The sequence below is a fragment of the Oncorhynchus kisutch genome, linkage group LG17, assembly GCF_002021735.2.
Source record: "Oncorhynchus kisutch isolate 150728-3 linkage group LG17, Okis_V2, whole genome shotgun sequence".
Classification (NCBI taxonomy): domain Eukaryota; kingdom Metazoa; phylum Chordata; class Actinopteri; order Salmoniformes; family Salmonidae; genus Oncorhynchus; species Oncorhynchus kisutch.
The window spans coordinates 66,095,401-66,117,438 of NC_034190.2; the positions used below are offsets into that span (position 1 = coordinate 66,095,401).

General features: G+C 42.9%; 1 protein-coding gene across 6 annotated transcripts in view; it reads right to left on the reverse strand.

The window, feature by feature from the left end:
- LOC109908121 (synaptotagmin-2-like) overlaps window positions 1–22,038 on the reverse strand; it is a 96,857-nt gene that overhangs the window by 35,703 nt on the left and 39,116 nt on the right. For 2 of the 6 annotated variants that reach the window (XM_031794382.1, XM_031794380.1), the window contains exon 3: window positions 15,445–15,506. The exons of 2 other annotated variants lie outside the window; for them this stretch is intronic. The gene's annotated coding sequence lies outside the window, so the exon portion shown is untranslated. Of the gene's footprint in view, window positions 1–7,607; window positions 7,795–15,444; window positions 15,507–22,038 lie in introns of those variants that run through there. 2 more of the 6 variants (XM_020506609.2, XM_020506608.2) reach the window with 1 other exon arrangement.

Consider the following 22,038-nt stretch of genomic DNA (forward strand, 5'->3'; position numbering starts at 1 on the left):
CCAAGAGGCCCATGATCACTCTGGATGAACTGCAGAGATCTACAGCTGAGGTGGGAGACTCTGTCCATTTGACAACAATCAGTCGTATATTGCACAAATCTGGCCTTTATGGAAGAGTGGCAAGAAGAAAGCCATTTCTTAAAGATATCCATAAAAAGTGTCGTTTAAAGTTTGCCACAAGCCACCTGGGAGACACACCAAACATGTGGAAGAAGGTGCTCTGGTCAGATGAAACCAAAATGGAACTTTTTTTTTTGACAACAATGCAAAACATAACGTTTGGCGTAAAAGCAACACAGCTCATCACCCTGAACACACCATCCCCACTGTCAAACATGGTGGTGGCAGCATCATGGTTTGGGCCTGCTTTTCTTCAGCAGGGACAGGGAAGATGGTTAAAATTGATGGGAAGATGGATGGAGCCAAATACAGGACCATTCTGGAAGAAAACCTGATGGAGTCTGCAAAAGACCTGAGACTGGGATGGAGATTTGTCTTCCAACAAGACAATGATCCAAAACATAAAGCAAAATCTACAATGGAATGGTTCAAAAATAAACATATCCAGGTGTTAGAATGGCCAAGTCAAAGTCCAGACCTGAATCCAATCGAGAATCTGTGGAAAGAACTGAAAACTGCTGTTCACAAATGCTCTCCATCCAACCTCACTGAGCTCGAGCTGTTTTGCAAGGAGGAATGGGAAAAAATGTTTGTCTCTCGATGTGCAAAACTGATAGAGACATACCCCAAGCGACTTACAGCTGTAATCGCAGCCAAATGTGGCGCTACAAAGTATTAACTTAAGGGGGCTGAATAATTTTGCACGCCCAATTTTTCCGTTTTTGATTTGTTAAAAAAGTTTGAAATATCCAATAAATGTCGTTCCACTTCATGATTGTGTCCCACTTGTTGTTGATTCTTCACAAAAAAATACAGTTTTATATCTTTATGTTTGAAGCCTGAAATGTGGCAAAAGGTCGCAAAGTTCAAGGGGGCCGAATACTTTCGCAAGGCACTGTACTTAAGTATTCAGACCTTTTACTCAGTACTTTATTGAAGCACATTTGGGTGTGACTACAGCCTCGAATCTTCTTGGGTATGACGCTATAAGCTTGGCACACCTGTAATTGGGGAGTTTCTCCCATTTATCTCTGCAGATCCTCTCAAGCTCTGTCAGGCTGGATGGGGAACATTGCTGCACAGCTATTTTCAGGTCTCTCCAGAGATGTTCGATCAAGTTCATGTCTGGCTGGGCCACTCTGGCTGGGCCACTCAAGGACATTCAGAGACTTGTCCCAAAGCCACTCCTGCATTGTCTTGGCTGTGTGCTTTGGGTCATTGTCCTTTTGGAAGGTGAACCTTCGCCCCAGTCCAAAGTCCTGAGCGCTCTGGAGCAGGTTATTATCAAGGATCTCTCTGTACTTTGCTCTTTTCCTCTTTTCCTGGAACCTGACTAGTCTCTCAGTCCCTGAAGCTGAAAAGCATCCCCACAGCATGATGCTGACTCACCACCCTTCACCGCAAAGATGGTGCCAGGTTTCCTCCAGATGTGTGACGCTCAATCTCGGTTTCATCAGACCAGAGAATCTTGTTTCTCATGGTCTGAGAGTCTTTTATGTGCCTTTTGGCAAACTGCAAGCGGGCTGTCATGTGCCTTTTACTGAGGAGTGGCTTCCGTCTGGCCAAGGTCTGATTAGTGGAGTGCTGCAGAGATGGTTGCCCTTCTTGAAGGTTCTCCCATCTCCACAGAGGAACTCTGGAGCTCTGTCAGAGGGAACATCAGGTTCTTGGTCACCTCCCTGACCAAGGCCCTTCTCCCCTGATTGCTCAGTTTGGCCAGACGGCCAGCTCTAGGAAGAGTCTTGATGGTTCCAAACTTCTTCCATTTAATAATGATGGAGGACACTGTGTTTTTGAGGACCTTCAATGCTGCAGACATTTTTTGGTGCCCTTCCCCAGATCTGTGCCTCGACACAATCCTGTCCCGGAGCTCTACGGACAATTCCTTTGACCTCATGGCTTGGTTTTTGCAATGACGTGCACTGCGAACTGTGGGAAATTATATAGAGAGGTGTGTGCCTTTCCAAATCATGTCCAATCAATTGAATGTACCACAGGTGGACTCCAATCAAGTTGTAGAAACATCTAAAGGATGTTCCATGGAAACAGGATGGACCAGAGCTCAATTTCGAGTCCCATAACAAAGGGTCTGAATACTTATGAAATAAGATATTTATGTTCATACATTTTCATACATTTGCTAACATTTCTAAAAACCTATTTTTTCTTTGTCATTATGGGGTATTGTGTGTAGATTGATGAGGAACATGTTTTATTTAATCCATTTTAGAATAAAGCTGTTAACATAAAATGTGGAAAAGGGGAAGGGGTTTGAATACTTTCAGAATGCACTCGATTTATATATATACAAAAGTATGTGGACACCCCTTCAAATGAGTGGATTCTAGCTCAGTGACTTTCAACGTGGCACCATTATAGGATGCCATCTTTCCAACAGTCAGTTTGTCAAATGTCTTCCCAGCTGGAGCTGCCCCGGTCAACTGTAAGTGTTGTTATTGTGAAGTGGAAACGTAGTGGAGCAACAACGGCTCAGCTGTGAAGTGGTAGACCAAACAAGCTCACAGAACGGGACCGCCGAGTGCTGAAGGGCGTAGTTCATAAAAATCGTCTGTTCTCAGTTTCAACACTCACTCCCAAGATGCAAACTGCCTCTGGAAGCAACATCAGCACAATAATTGTTCGTCAGGAGCTTCATGAAATTGATTTCCATGACCGAGCATCCGGATACAAACCTAAGATCATAATGCGCAATGCCAAGCGTCGGCTGGAGTGGTGTAAAGCTCGCTACCATTGGACTCTAGAGCAGTGGAAACGTTCTCTGGAGTGATGAATCACGCTTCACCATCTGCCAGTCGGATGGATGAATCTGGGTTTGAGGGATGCCTGGAGAGTGAGAGCTGCCCGAATGCATAGTGCCAACTGTAAAGTTTGGTGGAGGAGGAATAATGTTCTAGGACTGTTTTTCATGGTTCGGGCTAGGCCCCTTAGGATTTCCCAGTGAAGAGAAATCTTAACTCTAAAGCATGCAATTACATTCTAGACAATTCTGTGCGTCAACATTGTGGCAACAGTTTGGGGAAGGCCCTTTCCTGTTTTAGCATGACAATGCCACCGTGCACAAAGCGAGGTCTATACAGAAATGGTTTGTCGAGATCGGTGTGGAAGAACTTGACTGGCCTGCACAGAGCCCTGACTTCAACCCCATCGAACACCTTTGGGATGAATTGGAACACCGACTGCGAGCCAGGCCTAATCGCCCAACATCAGTGCCCGGCCTCACTAATGCTGTTGCGGCTGAATGGAAGCAAGTCCCCACAGCAATGCTCCAACATCTAGTGGTAAGTCTACCCAGAAGATTGGAGGCTGTTATAGCTGCAAAGGGGAGACCAACTCCATATTAATGCCCATGATTTTGGAATGAGATGGTCGACGAGCAGGTGTGGTCATGTAGTGTATCTGACAACTGTCACTGAAGAACCATTCACACAGACCCGATACCTGTATTTTTGTTACAGGATCTGTGAAAATGCAGGTTATATGACTAGGTCTTGAGGTGGGATTTAATATACCACATTTTTTACCCCCTACACCTTTCAGAAACATAAAAAAAAGCAGGTAAAAGAAGGTGGGATATTAAAATCGTGGGATTTTTGTCTGTGTGTGAAAGGTATTTCACAGTATTGGACTGTCTCTTTACAAATATGAATATGGCAAAACATCAGCAAATAGAAATGGCAGGAGCGCAGTGGACATGGTGTGTCTACTGTGAGATAGGGGGACAGGACACAGAATAGTTCAAATTAGACTTTTTTCTACATTTCTTTTAGTGGGACACCAGCTGTCAATTCATCAGCTGCTGGACATGAGCAGACACCGAGACAAACTATCTGGATGTAGTCACTAAGGGATTTGGCAGGCTGAGCTATGGGAGTAAAAAGGCCCGAATGAGCCTGCCTGAATGTTTTGGAGGCTGAAAAATGACACAGTTTTGAGAGTTATCTTCTAACATCAACAGTCAGCAATGTAGGTCATTTTAAAGCAGTTGTTAACCACAATAAGAATGTGGTGGGTGTTGTTTTACTGATGGGAAAGATTTCAGTCAATGATTGGTTTCAGTCCATGGGGGTGCTTTCCCCCCCAAACACAGACATGCTCATTTGTTTTCATCTGAGTACAAGACTGATAGTCATGTGACCACTCCACCCCCACTCCTGAAATGTATTGGCTGGGAGTGAGCGGTTGAAAAGCAGTGACAGAGACTCTGGACTTGCAGGTGACTGCCTACTGACTGATCTACAAAGAACCTTGCATCATAAATAACTACTCATTATTATTTTTTGGATCAGTCAGTCACAATTTATCTATGATACATTACAGTTTTCATCTTCTTGGACATGGCCAATGTCTCCAGGGACAGGATCAACGTAGTTGGTTGGTTTGCATTTTAGGAAGTCACTTCAGGACGCATAGTCTGTTGAGAGGCAAAGACTAATCTAAGACACTTCACTTCTACTTCCGATGGAATGGCGGAAATGCTTACACTTGTTGCTTTATTTAAATTCCATACAATAAAAATGTGCATTTATGGCTCTCATCTCAATGAGATATAAAGCTACCGATAAAAACATGTATCCTGATTCAAAGACGTTTTTTATTTTCATTCGAGAAAGCTGTATGAAATCATCAAGATCCTTTGTTCTGGTGCATAACTACATCAGTGTACTGTCCTGGAGCAGAGCCCAACAATGAGACCCAGCAGCACTGTTGAGGTGGGAAGTGACCAGCCCAAGATAGCCATGTCCTTGGAACTGTCCCCTCACAGCTCTGCCTGCCAGCCTGCCTGCTCTAGCTACACGGCGCACAAGACATATCGTAAAAAAGTGCATCCTGTAGCTCTTCATAAAACCCCCATGGCCTCTCTCCAGTTTCCCCTCTCCATACTTCTCAGCGTATCTGTCAACCTCTGTTTTATCTGCTCCTTCTTTGTCCTGTCCTAGCTTACACAGACCCCTGAGGGAAGACTACAGGGTGCCACCTAGGCTCCTACCCCAGTATTGCCTGGTTTAGACCTTATCTGTCGGAAAGATATCAGTTTGTCTCTGTGGATGGTTTGTCTTCTGACAAGTTTCGGTGTTCCTCAAGGTTCTGTTTTAGGACCATTATAGTTTTCACTATATATTCTATCTCTTGGTGATGTCTTTCACAATGTCAACTTTCACTGCTATGTGGACGACACACAGCTGTACATTTAGATTAAACATGGAGAAGACCCAAAATGGCCAACCCTGGAAGCCTGTGTTTCAGACATAAGGAAGAGGATGGCAGCATGTTTTACTTTTAAACTCGGACAAAACAGAGATGCTAGTTCTAGATCCCAAGAAACAAAGAGATCTGCTGTTTGATTTGACAATTAATCTTGATGGTTGTAAAGTTGTCTCAAATTAAACTGTGAAGGATAAAGCACTAAATAAACTTCAGTGCTAAATACGGCTGCTAGAATATTGACAAGAATTTGATCAATTTACTCCAGTGCTAGCCTCTCTACACCGACTTCCTGTTAAGGCTAGGGCTGATTTCAAAGTTTTACTGCTAACCTACAAAGCATTACATGGACTTGCTCCTAAGTCACAAGACGCAGCCCTTGGTATTGTCCCCAGAATTTCTAAGCAAACAGCTGGTGGCAGGGCTTTCTCCTACATAGCTACATTTTTATGGAATAGTCTGCATGTGAGAGACGCAGGCTCGGTCTCAACCTTTAACTCTTTACTGAAGACTCATCTCTTCAGTAAGTTCTATGGTTGAGCATAGTCTGGCCCAAGGTGAACGGCAAGGCACTGGAATGATGAACCACCCTTGCTGTCTTTGCCTGGTCGGTTCCCCTCTATCCACTCGAATTCTCTGCCTCTGACCCTGTTGCAGGGGTTGAGTCACTGACTTAATAGTGCTCTTCCATGCTGTCACTAGAAGGGGTGCGTCTTGGCATGCCTGGCTTTTTTTACGCTATAATCAAGTTGAGTGGGTTGGGTCACTAACGTGATCTTCCTGTCTGGTCTTGTGCACCCTCGGGCTCGTGCAGTGGAGGAGATCTTTGTGGGCTGTACTCAGCCTTGTCTCAGGGTAGTAAGTTGGTGGTCTGTTGATATCTCTCTAGTTGTGTGTTGGCTGTGCTTTGGCAAAGTGGGTGGGGTTATGTCCTGTCTGGTTGGCACTGTCCGGGGGTATTGTCAGACGGGGCCACAGTGTCCCCCGACACCCCCTGTCTCAGCCTCCAGTATCTATGCTGCAATGGTCTATGAGCCGGGGGGCTAGTGTAATTCTCCTGTCTTATCTGGTGTCCTGTGTGAATTTAAGTATGCTCTCTAAAATTCTCTCTCTCTCCCTCCCCTCTCGGAGGACCTGAGCCCTAGGACCATGCCTCAGGACTACCTGACCGGACGACTCCTGACTGACCGCACCTGCTGTCTCAACATCTGAATGCTTGGCAATGAAAAGTCAACTGACATTTACTCCTGAGGTGCTGACCTGTTGCACCCTCTATAACCACTGTGATTATTATTTCACCCTGCTGGTCATCTATGAACGTTTGAACATCAGAAGGGGACTGGCCGCCTCAGAGCCTGGTTCCTCTCTAAGTCCCTCCCTAGGTTCCTGCCTTCGTAGGGAGTTTTTCCTAGCCATCACGCTAAGTCGCATCTACATTGCTTGCTGGTTGGGGTTTTAGGCTGGTTTTCTGTATAACTCCTTTGTGACATCTGCTGATGTAAAAAGGGCTTTATAAATAAATGTGATTGATTTGATTGATATCGAGCAGGTACAGGCTGGTGTTTGTTAGGTGGGGTGCCATGTGTTTGTGGCTGCACCACGTCGTGGTTCCTGACAGTGCAGGACAGGGTGAGGTGTTAATAGAAGCTGGTGGGGTAAACAGAGCAGCTGTCAGAAGGGCTGCCTCCTGGACGTACTCCAGGAAAATAAAGGTAGCTACTCCACTACACTACAAACCGAGCCACCTAGGCTAAATTAGACATTATCAATGAGAGTGACCTATTGTATACTCACCATAGTGCTCCTGCAAAGACCCCAAAGCAAATGACTGTGTTCTCAGGTCCCAAACACAGTACAAAAGCACATCTCACACCTTATCATGAAACAATCTTTCAAAATCAAGAAAACAATCTTTCAAAATCTACAAATGTCCCAAGATGATTAATCTTACCATAAATGATCATCAAGCTTGTCACAAAAGTTTGCACAGTATGCACTCGAAAATAACATGCAAAGCGAAGCATACACATTACCTGTCCCACTTAAGATTATCCATCTGTGCAATACAAGTAGAGATGAGATCAATCAAGTCACAGTGCAGCCTTAACCAGCACCAACTCAGTTCCCCCAGCCTACAGCGTAGTTTCTGCACTTCAGCACCGGACAGCAACATTTAGCTCCTCCTATCTATGCATAAAGTCTCCCCCTATATTCCATAAGGAGTTAAAGCCAGGGAGGCAAAAATAGTTGGAATACACCCTTACCAGAGCAATCTCCTTGATCCTATTATCCACAATGGACGGGCCAACCCATTCACCAGAGAGGCACTTAAGGGTTAATGTAACAGTGCCTTAATAACGTCCCTCGATTCGCTCGCCCATAAGCCCAAGAAACTGCAGTCCTCCTCTCACTGTTCCCACTGCAGCAGTACTCACTCTCCTTTACCCACACACACATGAACGTACAAACACACACATTCTCTCTCACATGACCCTTCATTCTCTCAATCCCCTCCTCCTCTCCCTCTTTCCACTCTCTCCCTTTTTCACTCCCCCCAGAGTGGATCCCCCTCCCCTTTCCATCTCTTCTCTCCCCCGCATCTTCCACCCCCTTCCTCTATCCTCCCCTTCATCCTCCCCGTCCCTCCATCCTCCCCCTCCCTCTATCCATCCCCTCCCTCCATCCTCCCCCCACTCCATCTTCCCCCTCCCTCCATCCTCCCCCCACTCCAGCGCTCTCACTCTCTCAGCCTCCTGATTTGTGATGCTGCTCACACTGTGCTGTATGCAGCACTCCTCTCTGCCGCCCTGCTCCAACACTGAAGGGCAACCCGAGAGAATTCATATGCAATACTGTCAATCCCACATCAAGAACCTAGCGGTACTTCAAACAAACCTCACCGAAGACTAGCACCTCTGGGAACTGTACAGAGTCTATCTCAGGGAACGATAGAGAGTTCAGCTGTAAAATATGTGTCAGGGAAGGAAAAGGAGAGGAGAAAAGAGACAACATGAGAACAGGATGAGAGTAGAACAGCAGATGGGTAGAGGAAAAGGAAGTAGAAAGGGATGTAGAGTAGAGTGAGAGAGCTTAGGAAAAAATAGAGAAATGAGAGAGGAGAGACCCCATTGTGTGGCACACACACTGTAGCCAGAAGAGGTAGTTTGACACTGAAGGAGTGACTGCTGAGAGATTCTCTTTCAAATGCTCACTAGGCTCACATGCACACACACGTGTGCATAAAATAAGCACACACAAACACATACACACACACACGAAGGCACACACACGCACATAAACACTCACTAATGTCTTTGCAGCAGAAATATTATTGTCATGAATAACGTTACATGGAACAATTTATACTTAATTGTACTTAAGAATTGCTGTAAGGGCTCAAATCCAACTGGCATCTCACAAGTAGCTATAAGGAGATTGACAGAAGCTGTGAATCAGCAGTTGGTCTTACTAAGCAAACCTTTCTTTCCAACACCACTTCTGACCGCTGTGGCAACAGCCAAGATGGATCACGGAAATCACCGTGGCAGCAGCAGTAGAGAGGCTCTACAAGATCATTGATGTAATGATGTCACAGTGGAGGCTGCTGAGGGGAGGACGGCTCATACTAATGGCTGGAATGGTGTCAATGGAATGGTATCAAACACATGTAAACCACGTCTTTGATGTGGTTGATACCACGCCATTGACTCCATTCCAGACATTATTATGAGCCGTCCTTCCCTCAGCAGCCTCCAATGTAAAGTAGAAGTAATAGTTGATGTAGTCATAACAACAATCACAACAGCAGAAGTAATTTTATAGATGCAGAAAAACCTACAGGACATTAAAGATGGAGGTAGTGCTGAAATTAAATGAGAAAACATTGCAAGCACACTATAGCTTTCTCATGGATTTATTTTCTTAGCTTACCCCTTCAGATCTTAATTTGGGTCGTCTTGGAATTGGCACAATAAATGTATTTGTCTGTACTGCAGCATGTTTCTATCATGCTCTCTCTGTACTATTGGGACCTTTGCTGAGCCAGACAATTCAGAGTCCTCTGAGCTTTTTATAGTGTTGCAGAAAATGATCATCTTCCCGTTAGTGAAGCTGCCTCCTAGAGGACAGCGATGAGCACTCCTAAATGAAATCAATAAGGCCTCAATTAGTAGGAATGAAAGAAAGAGGGATGGCCTTTAGCAATTTCACAACCCAGGCCTGGAGAAACAAGAACAAGTGTTATTTGTTTTTTGCTCCTGCCATACCTGTCAATTGTAGTTTCAATTGATTACATGTTTAATGGATGATTACTGTGCCTGGTTTGGCAACTAGCTCTCACAGTCTCACGTCAGAATCAGATGTTCATCCATGTTTCTCAAACGTCAAATGTTGAAGTTGTTGCAAATTGTGTTTAAGGTTCAGTTTAGGCCTTAACTCCAAAATCGTAGGATTAGGCATCAATGCAGAATGGTTAAGGTAAGGGCTACGGTTTGGAAGAGGCTTCAAATGAAACGTTTAAAAACGACTTTCTATCGATGGATTTTTAACTTGCAATCTTTGGAATCAGAGGCAGATGTTAAAACCCATCTGCCATCCCCGTCCACAACATCCTAGCAAAACCAAAACCTACTTAAAGGTGGCAGTGAGCACTGTTGCCCCTAGTCGCCGGTTTCCACGTCATCTCCCGATGTCCTCAGACATGGATAGACGTCAAATACTGACTCGTAATCACAGGTGACCCGGCTGGAGCTTGGAAAATATCCAATCATTTTAAAAGTCAATTCACTGACTCTGTCACAGCATTTGCCATGTACTAGAATGACTGAAATGGAACAGATATCTCCTACTCTGAAGATATTTTTGTTGGTTCAGAAGCAAAAGTACTGTATGCATTTTACAATGTTTGTTCTATCTTAACTATCTCTTACTGGTTGTCACAAATGGTACTTGAAATGACAGTGTAGTAAGTCTAAAGTTCTAAAGCAATGGCTCTAAACTTACCTGAAAGTGATCCTGTCACGTCCTGACCCTAGTTCCTTTTTTATGTCTCTATTTTGGTTTGGTCAGGGCGTGAGTTGGGGTGGGCATTCTATGTTTTGTTCTATGTTTTGTATTTCTGTGTTTGGCCTGGTATGGTTCCCAATCAGAGGCAGCTGTCTATCGTTGTCTCTGATTGAGAACCATACTTGGGTAGCCTGTTCCCACCTGTGTTTGTGGGTAGATGTTTTCTGTTTTGTATATTGCACCTTGCAGAACTGTTCGTTTGTCGTGTTTTTGGTTCAAGTATTCGTATTTATTAAAAGTATTATGAATACTTACCACGCTGCACCTTGGTCTTCTCCCTCTCCCGACAACAGCCGCTACAGATCCAGTATCTTATGACACAGTGGCCTAAAATGCAGGGCTGACTCAGTATCAACACTGTATTGATTCGTGTCACATTTGTGACTTGTTTCAAAAAACTAGGCATATGTCACACGTCACTACTTCACAGGAGCAGCATTTGAACGTGAACATTTATTTTATATCAAAATGCAGAAATAGCTTCTGGAACAGAAACTTTCATGTGCCTTAATAACAAACGTGTATTCCATCCATAAATATGAATAAAATGGTTCAATTACAAGCCTGGTTGGTTTAGCCACGGAAAAAGTCGGCTGAGATAATGGATGGGCTGGACATGCCGGGAGATGAGTTTGGATTGGTCTGCCATGTAGCATGCTTCTGTCTATAACATGAGCTGTTCACTATGTGTTGACAGGCCTTTCTACCATGCTGTTTTTGAAAGATATAATGTTAGCCATCAAGAACTACAAAAGTTTTGCTATTTTTCTCAACAACATTGATGCCCTGAATTTAGCAGGGCACTATCAACATAGAAAAAGTGATTGGCTACTTTCTGCACACGCCATGGTCAGTGTGAACCGGAGTGACTTGGCACAACGCTGACCAAACAAATTGTAGCTACAAACAAAACAGAGTTAAATGGTTCCAGTCTGCCGTGAAGTGTTAATCCATGTACACTACCGTTCAAAAGTTTGGGGTCCCTTAGCAATGTCCCTGTTTTTGAAAGAAAAGCACATTTTTTTCCCATTAAAATAACATCAAATTGATCCGAAATACAGTGTAGACATTGTTAATGTTGTAAATGACTATTGTTGCTGGAAACGGCTGATCTTTAATGGAATATCTACATAGGCGTACAGAGGCCCATTATCAGCAACCATCACTCCTGTGTTCCAATGACACGTTGTGTTAGCTAATCCAAGTTTATCATTTAAAAAGGCTAGTTGATCATTAGAAAACCCTTTTGCAATTATGTTAGCACAGCTGAAAACTACTGTTCTGATTAAAGAAGCAATAAAACTGTCCTTCTTTAGATTAGTTGAATATAACTTATACTGTTGTTGCTGCTGCTATTACTACTACTACTGCTACTGATACTACTACTCCTGCTGCTACTACTACTACTACTGCTACTACTACTACTACTGCTACTGCTACTACTACTGCTACTACTACTACTACTACTACTACTGCTACTGCTGCTGCTGCTGCTACTACTACTACTACTACTACTACTACTACTACTACTACTGCTACTAGTACTACTACTGCTACTAGTACTACTACTGCTACTACTACTACTACTACTACTACTGCTACTACAATTACTACTGCTACTACTACTACTACTGCTACTACTACTCCTAATTATTATACACAGTGATGATACTGAGAGACATTCATAGAGATAGTAGCAGTAATAGTTCTCAATAAACTGCTGAACAGTGAGACAAAAAAAAGAGCACAGGAGAGGAACAAATCCTCATTGAACAACAATGCTGGATAATTAAAAACAAAGATAAGCAGCTTGTGCAGCTATATCATGGACTATACACATAAACAAGTTGATACCTACACACGTGCATGCACAGTGCACACACACACATGCACGCATGCACAGATATCACTAGCCACTTTAACTATGCCACTTTGTTTACATACTCATCTCATACGTATATACTGTACTCAATACCATCTACTGTATCTTGCCTATGCCACTCTGTACCATCACTCATTCATATATCTTTATGTACATATTCTTTATCCCCTTACACTTGTGTCTATAAGGTAGATTACTTGTTGGTTATTATTGCATTGTCGGAACTAGAAGCACAAGCATTTCGCTACACTTGCATTAACATCTGCTAACCATGTGTATGTGACAAATAAAATTTGATTTGATTTTGATTTGAGATGTATGCCCCCCATTAATCAAGTGAAGCACCAGTGGTTTCCCTCCCTTAATAATACTACTATGTCTGTGATGTCTCCAATTCTGCAGTTTGACAATCTCTCCCCAGTCTCTTAAAGGAATACCCAATAAGTGTTCATCAAGCCAACAGCTTGTAGGCGAAGGGAAGGGAGTGGGCAGACAGAACAGAGGGGAAACGGAGAGGGGTTGGTGTTGGATGGGAAGTGGGGGGGTTGAGGAGACGCCACTGGGCTGTGACTGCAGAATCTCTCTCTCTCTCATACAGCACTGAGCTGCCAAACGAAACGAGGTGCCTTCCAGCTGTGGTTGGCCCACTTTGAATCTGGCACGGTGAAAGGGAAGGGAACCCTTTCACCTAGAGCACTGTTATTTCACAATGTGGGGAGGAACAGCTAAAGCCACGTACAATGTCTAAGTAATGTCGAATCTTCTCTTGTTTAAAGACTGAGACATGAACAGATGCTGAATCAGCATAATCTTTGTGCGGTGGAGAGAGAGAGAGAGAGAGAGAGAGAGAGAGAGAGAGAGAGAGAGAGAGAGAGAGAGAGAGAGAGAGAGAGAGAGAGAGAGAGAGAGAGAGTAAAACACGATCTAATTGGTAGTACACATGCCTGGCCTGAGCCATAGCAACAGAAAATCAATAACATTAAAGATATTATAGATTACCTAATAGGCCTACACATTCAATGTAAGTCCAGGGTTTCTATTCCGTTCCAAATAACGTCTGTTCTGAGCATACCCTTCTCGTCAATAATATTGCAGATTCACAAAGCAAACTTACAACACAATATTCAATAGCCGTTCTGGCGTCCACCTACATATGAATATCTATTCCCTGCGGTATCAATTTCCATTCAATAAATGTTAAACTGATCAATGTTAATGTTGATTAGGCTGCACACAGGGCCACCTGTGTTTCATCTGGTATGAAGGACAGAGGGGTGGGCAGAGGGCAGTATCTGTTCTCCCAGGAGGTGCTCTTCTCTTGGCTTTATTAACCCTCGCTGGGCCCCTGTGGCTCCAGGCTGTCATCACACAAGGAAATGGCTGATTAATCAGGTGAGTGCTTGAGACGGGGAGAGGCAATCAGGGCAGTGTGTGCCTGCTGGAGAGGAGACTAGCCCACAAAAGCCCCATCCTATAGTAAATCATGGCTCCTATCTCTCTCTCTCTCTACAAGCACACACCCAGGCATGCGTGCGCACGCACGCACGCACGCACACACACACACACACACACACACACACACACACACACACACACACACACACACACACACACACACACACACACACACACACACACACACACACACACACACACACACACAGACAGACAGACACACACACAGTGGCCTGCCCCGCATCTCCACGCCTATTCCCCTTCTTCACAACACCACAGTGTGGCTCCTCTCTGTGCCTCAGTGATCAACTGGGACATTATGTCAGAACAGATGGCACTCTGGGGAAGCCCAGCCTCTCTGGGTTTATCATGCTGAAAGATAGTCTAATGGAGTCCAACACATTCATGGCTTGGTTTGACCACGCCTGTCTGTCGTACTGTAGAATATACTTTCTATTGGTAGTGTTGTAGAGCCACACCTCATATGGCCACCCCTCATAGCCTGGTTCCTCTCTAGGTTCCTTCCTAGGTTTTGGCCTTTCTAGGGAGTTTTTCCTAGCCACCGTGCTTCTACACCTGCATTGCTTGCTCTTTGGGGTTTTAGGCTGGGTTTCTGTACAGCACTTTGAGATATCAGCTGATGTACGAAGGGCTATATAAATAAATTTGATTTGATTTAGAGCCATTCATCAATTAGGATCGATGATGATCTGTAGAATACATTAGAGTATCTTGTGGTGTTACCATCTACTGTATATCCGGCTAATGCATTAGATCATGCATATTTCCAAGAAGGTAATATTTTTTTGTGACATTATGTAACCATGTAACATGCCAGGGATAACATATGGTTGCTTCTAAATTGCATTGACACAAGAAAACCCTGCTATCCCCACACTGATGTAGACTGTAGAAAATACAAATTGATCAGTCACTCTCTAGTAGATTAATGAATAAATTATGTTGATTGGTTAACAGTGATTCGCCCCAGACTTGGTCAGAGCACTATGCCAGGTGACAGTGGGTACCCTGTGACATTGGCAGTAACTATTGACATACTGTTACCAGTCAAAGACAGGCCACTGTCTGTGCCCACGGCATAGCCTACAGCAGAGACGGGAGGCTAGAGGCAGCTTCCTACTGATTAAGTTTCAATGTTGATTCACCACGTGCACAGGATACAACAGGTTAAAAACAGTACAGTGAAATTCTACCCTTGAGAGCTCTTTCCAACAATGCAGTGATAATAATAAGAATAAACATGTAGATAATAATAATATAGATAATAATTCATTTAAACAAATAAAATAAAAACACAACAACTACAATGTGAATTAAAGAAACATGAGAATGTGTTTCTTTACAGGGATGATGATCTTTCTGAGGGAGGTTGGAGCGGAGGGAAAGGCAGCATGTGACGATGTGTTTCAAGTGAACAGTCTCTGGTTAAAGAGGTCAGGACCAATCACAGCAATGAAAGTGACAGCTACCTCTTGATGTGGAAAAAAGCAAGGACTTCACTCAACAAATCCTATCTCTCTCTTGCTCTTTCTGTATCCCACTCTCTTTCCTCTCTCTCTCTCTTCTTCTCTAAGCAACCCTTCTGGCGAGTTCATTCCAACAGATATCACCTTATCGAAGATTACAGCTCATGTGCAAATACAATTATCTTAATTTGCCTTCTAACCCATGATACTCACAGCCAAATATTGATAGGTGGCCCTCGTGATCACAGTGAGAGTGTTGTCAATATCAGGGTGATCTAGAAGAGAAAAATAATAAATTTTATGACCTTATGGATAGATTGAAAATCACAGTGAAATCACAGTGAAACAACGTAAAATACCGTCTACTTCAGCCCTGGACAGCTCCATTTTAGCACTAGGTAAATAATCAGATGAACAATACACTATTTGAAGTAACTGAGTGCGTGGCAAGCTAAATGGCAGGACATCCAGCGTGGCTATCTGTCTACTTCTGAATAAGGTGATTACACAATCACCAATCACCCTCACCATATTCTACTGTGTAATTGAGATTCCCCCAAAACTGGCCAACTGTTTATCACAAAGAAATTACCATGGCAATATGTTAATAAAATAGTGTTACTTTATTAATGACAGTATAACTACACAGGTTTAATAGCAATTGAGGGTTACCTGAAAACATGTGTATATGACATATTGCTCCCCTTCTTTGTTAATTATTTGGACTGCTACATACACTCTGGCACAGTTAAGCAACCTAAATTAACTCTAAGAGGTTCTGACAGTCGTCTCACTCCCACATAGGACATGCTGATGTATGCTTGGAGGCCACAACGAGGCGGACTAATGAGTGCTTGCTGTTGCTGGAAGCTACTCCTTCCTCTGATTACAGCTCTCTGAATTTATTTAATTAATGCCGATATGAGGAGGCCTGTGACTGGCTGAAGGTTAGGGCCCAGATAGGCCTGTTTTAGCTATATCTACCACATCTCCTATACCACAGACCCAGTAATAACAGCCCAATACAACCCAACCTGGCCCAGAACAAAAGCTTGCACACCTAATGGAGGAGGGCACAGGGTCGATTTCATGAAGCACCAGACAGAAGAAAACGGACTGAAAGGGTCTACCTGGAGTTCTCCACTAAGAAACACTCAGTTTCGTTTTTCATTGCCTGCCCTAACGAACACGATCCAGGTTTACAACACACCCTGCAGAAAATATGCTTCAATATGCACTACTTGATCACACATTCTGATGAGAGAAACACTTTTCTGTCCACTGTATAATTAACTACATTAGTCATGCATAAATAATTTAGTTGGCTGATGACGTACTTACAGTAATACATGCATTGACGCAAGTATGCACGGAAGCAAGCATGCACAGTTACACTCATACAGGTGTACGATCTTAATTTGAGCCAGTTTGCTACAGCAGGAAAATAATGTGGATTACATTTTCTGTAAGGGGAAATCAAGTCTGAAATGTCAAAATGGAAATTAAAAAGTTCAAAAGCCTTTTTAAACGCTACACGTTTTACATTTCCTTAATGGCAAATTAAGATCCTACATCTGTATGCACACACATTATTTCTGCTGCATGTAGGTATGTTCAATGTTTATGTGGTGTTTGGATAGAGGTACAGTAAGTGATTGTTCCATTAATCTACATCTAGTTGAGACAACAGGGCGGTGTGAAGATTCGCACAAAGCCTCTGCATTTTTATCTCAATATCAAATCATTTCTGGGTAACAATGAAGTACCTTACTGTGAATGTTTTCAATTCAAATAGTCGAAAAGAAACATAAATACCATCTTAGCAAAAAACTACTTCTCAAGCAAGAATTTTGCTAGGACTGTCTGGGAGTGGTTGGAGTGGGGAGGGGAAAATGAAAAAGTTACTGTTATTGGCAGAGAGGTTTGGAACTCTCTTTCTTATTGGTTTATTAAATAATTTAAAGGCCAAATCTCCCTCCAGCCAAAACAGTCTGAAATGTCATTCTGTCTTTTGAAACAGCTCTTACACTAAAAGGGCATTATCATTTTTATTATATATTTTTTTACAATTTCACAGTATTATTCCAACCTCATACTGTGGAAATATATATAAAAGATAGGAAATCAAGTTTTTGACTTCACTGGGTCTTTAACTAATGGGTTCTCCAATACCCCTCAAGAGTCATGTACAGGGTTGTACAGGAATAGATATTTGGCATTGAATGTAAATCTGAATGGGCATGTTTTCCTGGCCTGGGTTTAATTATAAACACAATAATCCATACCCCAGAGCTATTCACACAGACACACATTTCTTACGACTTGTGGGAACTGTCAATGCGATATTCCATGGACACTTGGAATGATTGATTAGTTCCTAAGAAGCACAAGCAGCCCTGTCATACACACTTTGTTTATGTGGGTTCCATGCATTGTAAAAGGAAAAAAGGTTATGAATTATGTGTAAACCATCTGAATGCAGTATAAGAGATATACTGTGTATTATAAACTGGGTGGTTCGAGCCCTGAAAATGTATTTTTACTGTTCTAATTACATTGGTATCCAGTTTATAATAGCAATAAGGCACCTCGTGGGTTTGTGATATATGGCCAATATACCACAGCTAAGGGTTGTGTCATGCATAAGAACAGCCCTTAGCCATGGCATATTGGCTATATACCACACCTCCTCGGGCCTTATTGCTTAATTTTAGGCCTACATCTGGACTCCTGGACATGGGAGGAGATTTTGGACGGTAAGGGACCCTGGGCACAGGCTGGGAAATATCGCCGCGCCAGGGAAGAGCTGGAGGCAGCTAAAGCCGAGCGGTGGCGATATGAGGAGTTAGCACGGCAGCACAACAGGGAGAGAGAGAGGCAGAGAGAGGCAGCCCCAAACATGTATTGGGGGGCACACAGGGAGTGTGGCTAAGTCAGGTAGGAGAACTGAGCCAACTCCCTCGCTACATCGCAGCTCCTCCGGGGGGGGGTACTGTCATGCCCTGACCGTAGATTGCTTTGTATGTTTCTGTTTTTAGTTTGGTCAGGGTGTGATGTGGGTGGGTATTCTATGTTTTGTTTTCTGTTTTGTGTGTATCACCTGACAGAACTGTTTCCATCTCGTTATTCCTCGTTGTTATTTTGTTTAGTGTTCAGTTTTGATTAAATTTACAACATGAACACTTACCACGCTGCACCTTGATCCACTCCTTCTTCCACCTACAAAAACCGTTACAACATTAGTTTATCCATAGCCCAGGCCCTTTGTAAGGTTTCTCAATGGTTGCAGCTGTACATTTTCAGCCACCAAAATGTTACTTATCCATTATTTTACCAGGTAAGTTGACTGAGAACACATTCTCATTTGCAGCAACGACCTCAGGAATAGTTACAGGGAAGAGGAGGGGGATGAATGAGCCAATTGTAACCTGGGGATTTTTAGGTAACCGGGATGGTTTGATGGCCAAATTGGGAATTTAGCCAGGACACCGGGGTTAACACCGCTACTCTTACGATAAGTGCCATGGGATTTTTAATGACCGCAGTGAGTCGGGACACCCATCCGAAAGACGGCACCCTACACAGAGCAGTGTCCCCAATCACTGGCCTGGGGATATTTTTTAGACCAGACGAAAGAGTGCCTCCTACTGGACCTCCAACACTACTTCCAGCAGCATCTGGTCTCTCATCCAGGGACTGACCAGGACCAACCCTGCTTAGCTTCAGAAGAAAGCCAGCAGTGGTATGCAGGGTGGTATGCTGCTGGCAAAAAGATCTGTCTGAATGAACAGTTAATTAGCCAAATTAGCATTTTACAGACCTTGGAGAGTCTATTTTCCTCCACTATTTCGCTAAACATTTCATTCCATGATTTGTAGGATTGAATTGCCGTAAGTGTATCATAAAGACATCCACAGGGACATATTATCCCGTCTTATTTTGTGCAATTTGTGTTGAATATTTGCGTAGTCATCACTCCAGTGTCTCTCTCTACCTGTCACTGCAGCAAGAGAGCAAACAGCTTGTGTTTGTTTCCGCTAGTTAGGAAAGCATCAAGAACAAGATAGTATGAAGTCGCAAACTCTAGCCTAATACACCCAAATCAACAAACTTTTCTAAATATGATGTCACAAATGTATGAGAGAAATGAATGCCTTCATGAGGAGTAATTTTATGGTGGTGAGGAACAGCAGCCAGGGTCAGTCTGTGGTGTGCTGCAGGTGACAGAGAGTTTACGGGCCGTAGACTCCAGGTCCCAGTACAGTGAGTTATGACTGAGCCAGTGGCCTCCTTCTGCTACAGGCCCATGGTGGTGCCCCAGCCCCCTGTGAAACTGTCCTAGTTATTTCTGGCTAGCTAGAGGTGCTGAGTGACAGCAAAGTGAAAAAACAATGCATACCAGTAGCTTAAAGCTCAGCACAGACCAGATTCAGACCTCCGTTGGCTGTAGGACTGGGAATTACCAGGGACCTGATGATGCAATATTATCACGGTAGGATCCGATACGATATGGATCGCGATTCTCACAATTCTATATTTATTGCAATTCAATACTGCAATTTTATTGTGATTCGATGTTCCAAACATATTGCTCAACTATGTCCGCTGCAGAGGGACAAGGGAGAGCAATAAGAAAACGAGTTTTGATCAGTCAAACAAGCTATATGATAAAAAACTGGTGTTTCGGTGCGGGTACAGCCGACTAGCACTAGCTAACGCTACCTACAGTAGCAAAGAATATACACTTGAGTGTATATAAACATTAGGTACAACTTCAATTCCACAGGGATGCTGGCCCATGTTGACTCCAATGCTTTCTACAGTTGTGTCAATTTGGCTGGATATCCTTTGGTTGGTGGACCATTCTTCATACACACGGGAAACTGTTGAGTGTGAAAAACCCAGCAGCGTTGCAGTTCTTAACACACTCAAACCGGTGCACGTGGCACCTACTACTATACCCCGATCAAAGGCACTTCAATCCTTTTAAATGCCTGTTCACCCTCAGAATAGCACACATACACAATCCATGTCTCAAAAGTTTCAATGCTTAAAAATCCTTCTTTAACCAGTCTCCTCCCCTTCATCTACACTGATTGAAGTGGATTTCACAGCTGAAATCAATAAGGGATCATAGCTTTCACCTGGTCAGTGTGTCATGCAAACATCAGGTGTTCCTAATGTTTTGTACATATAGGCCTATATATATTTATTTAATTTGTTATTATAAATCAATACTTAGAGTCAAATATCAATATAATATCATCCGAAAATAATGTTGCAATATGGTAACTGTATGGATTTGTCCCCCATCACTACTAAAGAGCCACATTCATTATTTCACAAAAAAGATGGGCTACAGTAGAGCAAAGTAAAGAGGGGAGATGATTGATGTGTTCTCTCTCTCGCACACACACACACACACACACACACACACACACACAACTATTCCGCCCACACAGAGCCAAAATCACAATATTACCCAATAGCCAATATGGCCAATATTACCACAAGTGCCTCCAGCGAGAATCACCTTGATGACATTACGTTAGTTGTTGGTCCACAACAGATCTTGGCTAAAACCAATCCTAATGTGGCAGATCTGTGAGACAATCTCTTTAAAGCGGAATTGTTCCATCATTCTCTGCCACTGAGTATAATTCTATCTTTCTCTATGTTATGCGATTTTTATGAATAATGACTAAATGATGTATACATTTAAAGTAGAATTATAACTAACAGAATTCTATCCTGTCTGATGAAGAATATGTTTGTACATAGGCAAAGAGGAAGTGTTAACAGACAACTTGTGACCACAGTGAAACTAACAACAGGAAAGCTGTCTGGTCCCCAACCAGGGAGGGGTTTCGTCATTGTCCAAGAGGAGGAGGAACATTTCGTACGCTATGACGCTATGTGTGATATATAAACTAATGTACATGTGATTATGATCAGAGCTCTTGAGAATGAACACTATTGGCTAATCTTGGTGGCTGATCTCTGTCCATTTTATGCAAATAAGAACCTTTCAAATTCTTAGACACGGACAGAGTGTTTTAGTTGAATTGGTTAATGAACACATAGTTACTAAATTCATCTAACACTCTCCTATTTGTAGCCTCGGGGAAGACAACAACTCAGAGAAAAGCAAGCAAGGATCAGCATGAGACTGAGACTGTCTTTAATTGGTTATTGGTAACAAGAACAAGTTCACTTTGCTTGGTTGCTGGATAACAACCATTTAGAGGTCGACTCCCAGAGCCCAAGGCAGAGCGAAGGAAGGATTTAGTCTTAATGAACTGTCAACATAGGAGTAATACTTCTCTTTGATCTTTTGATTCAGACAACATCGTTTTTCAATGTCGAAAATAATAAATGGTCAATAGTAAGCCAGTTAAGCCAGGAAACTGAATGAATCATATGTGTCACCATGTACAATTCCATCGGCAAACAAGATTGCCATTTATTTTTTATTAAAGCGTTATAAGGGAAATAAAGTGCCATAGCATTCTAATTTATTTGCTGTATGGTGACAGTGGTATTGTGATTAATATATTGAACAAAAATATCAACACAACATGTGTTTGGTGGTTTATAAGATGGTCCCATCTTTCATGAGATTAAATAAAAGATCCCAGAAATGTTCCACATGCACAAAAAACTCATTTCTCTAAGATTTTGTGCACAAATTTGTTTATATCCCTATTAGTGAGCATTTCTCCTTTGCCAAGATAATCCATCCACCTGACAAGTGTGGCATTACACAGGTGCACCTTGTGCTGGGAACAATAAAAGGCCACTCTAAGA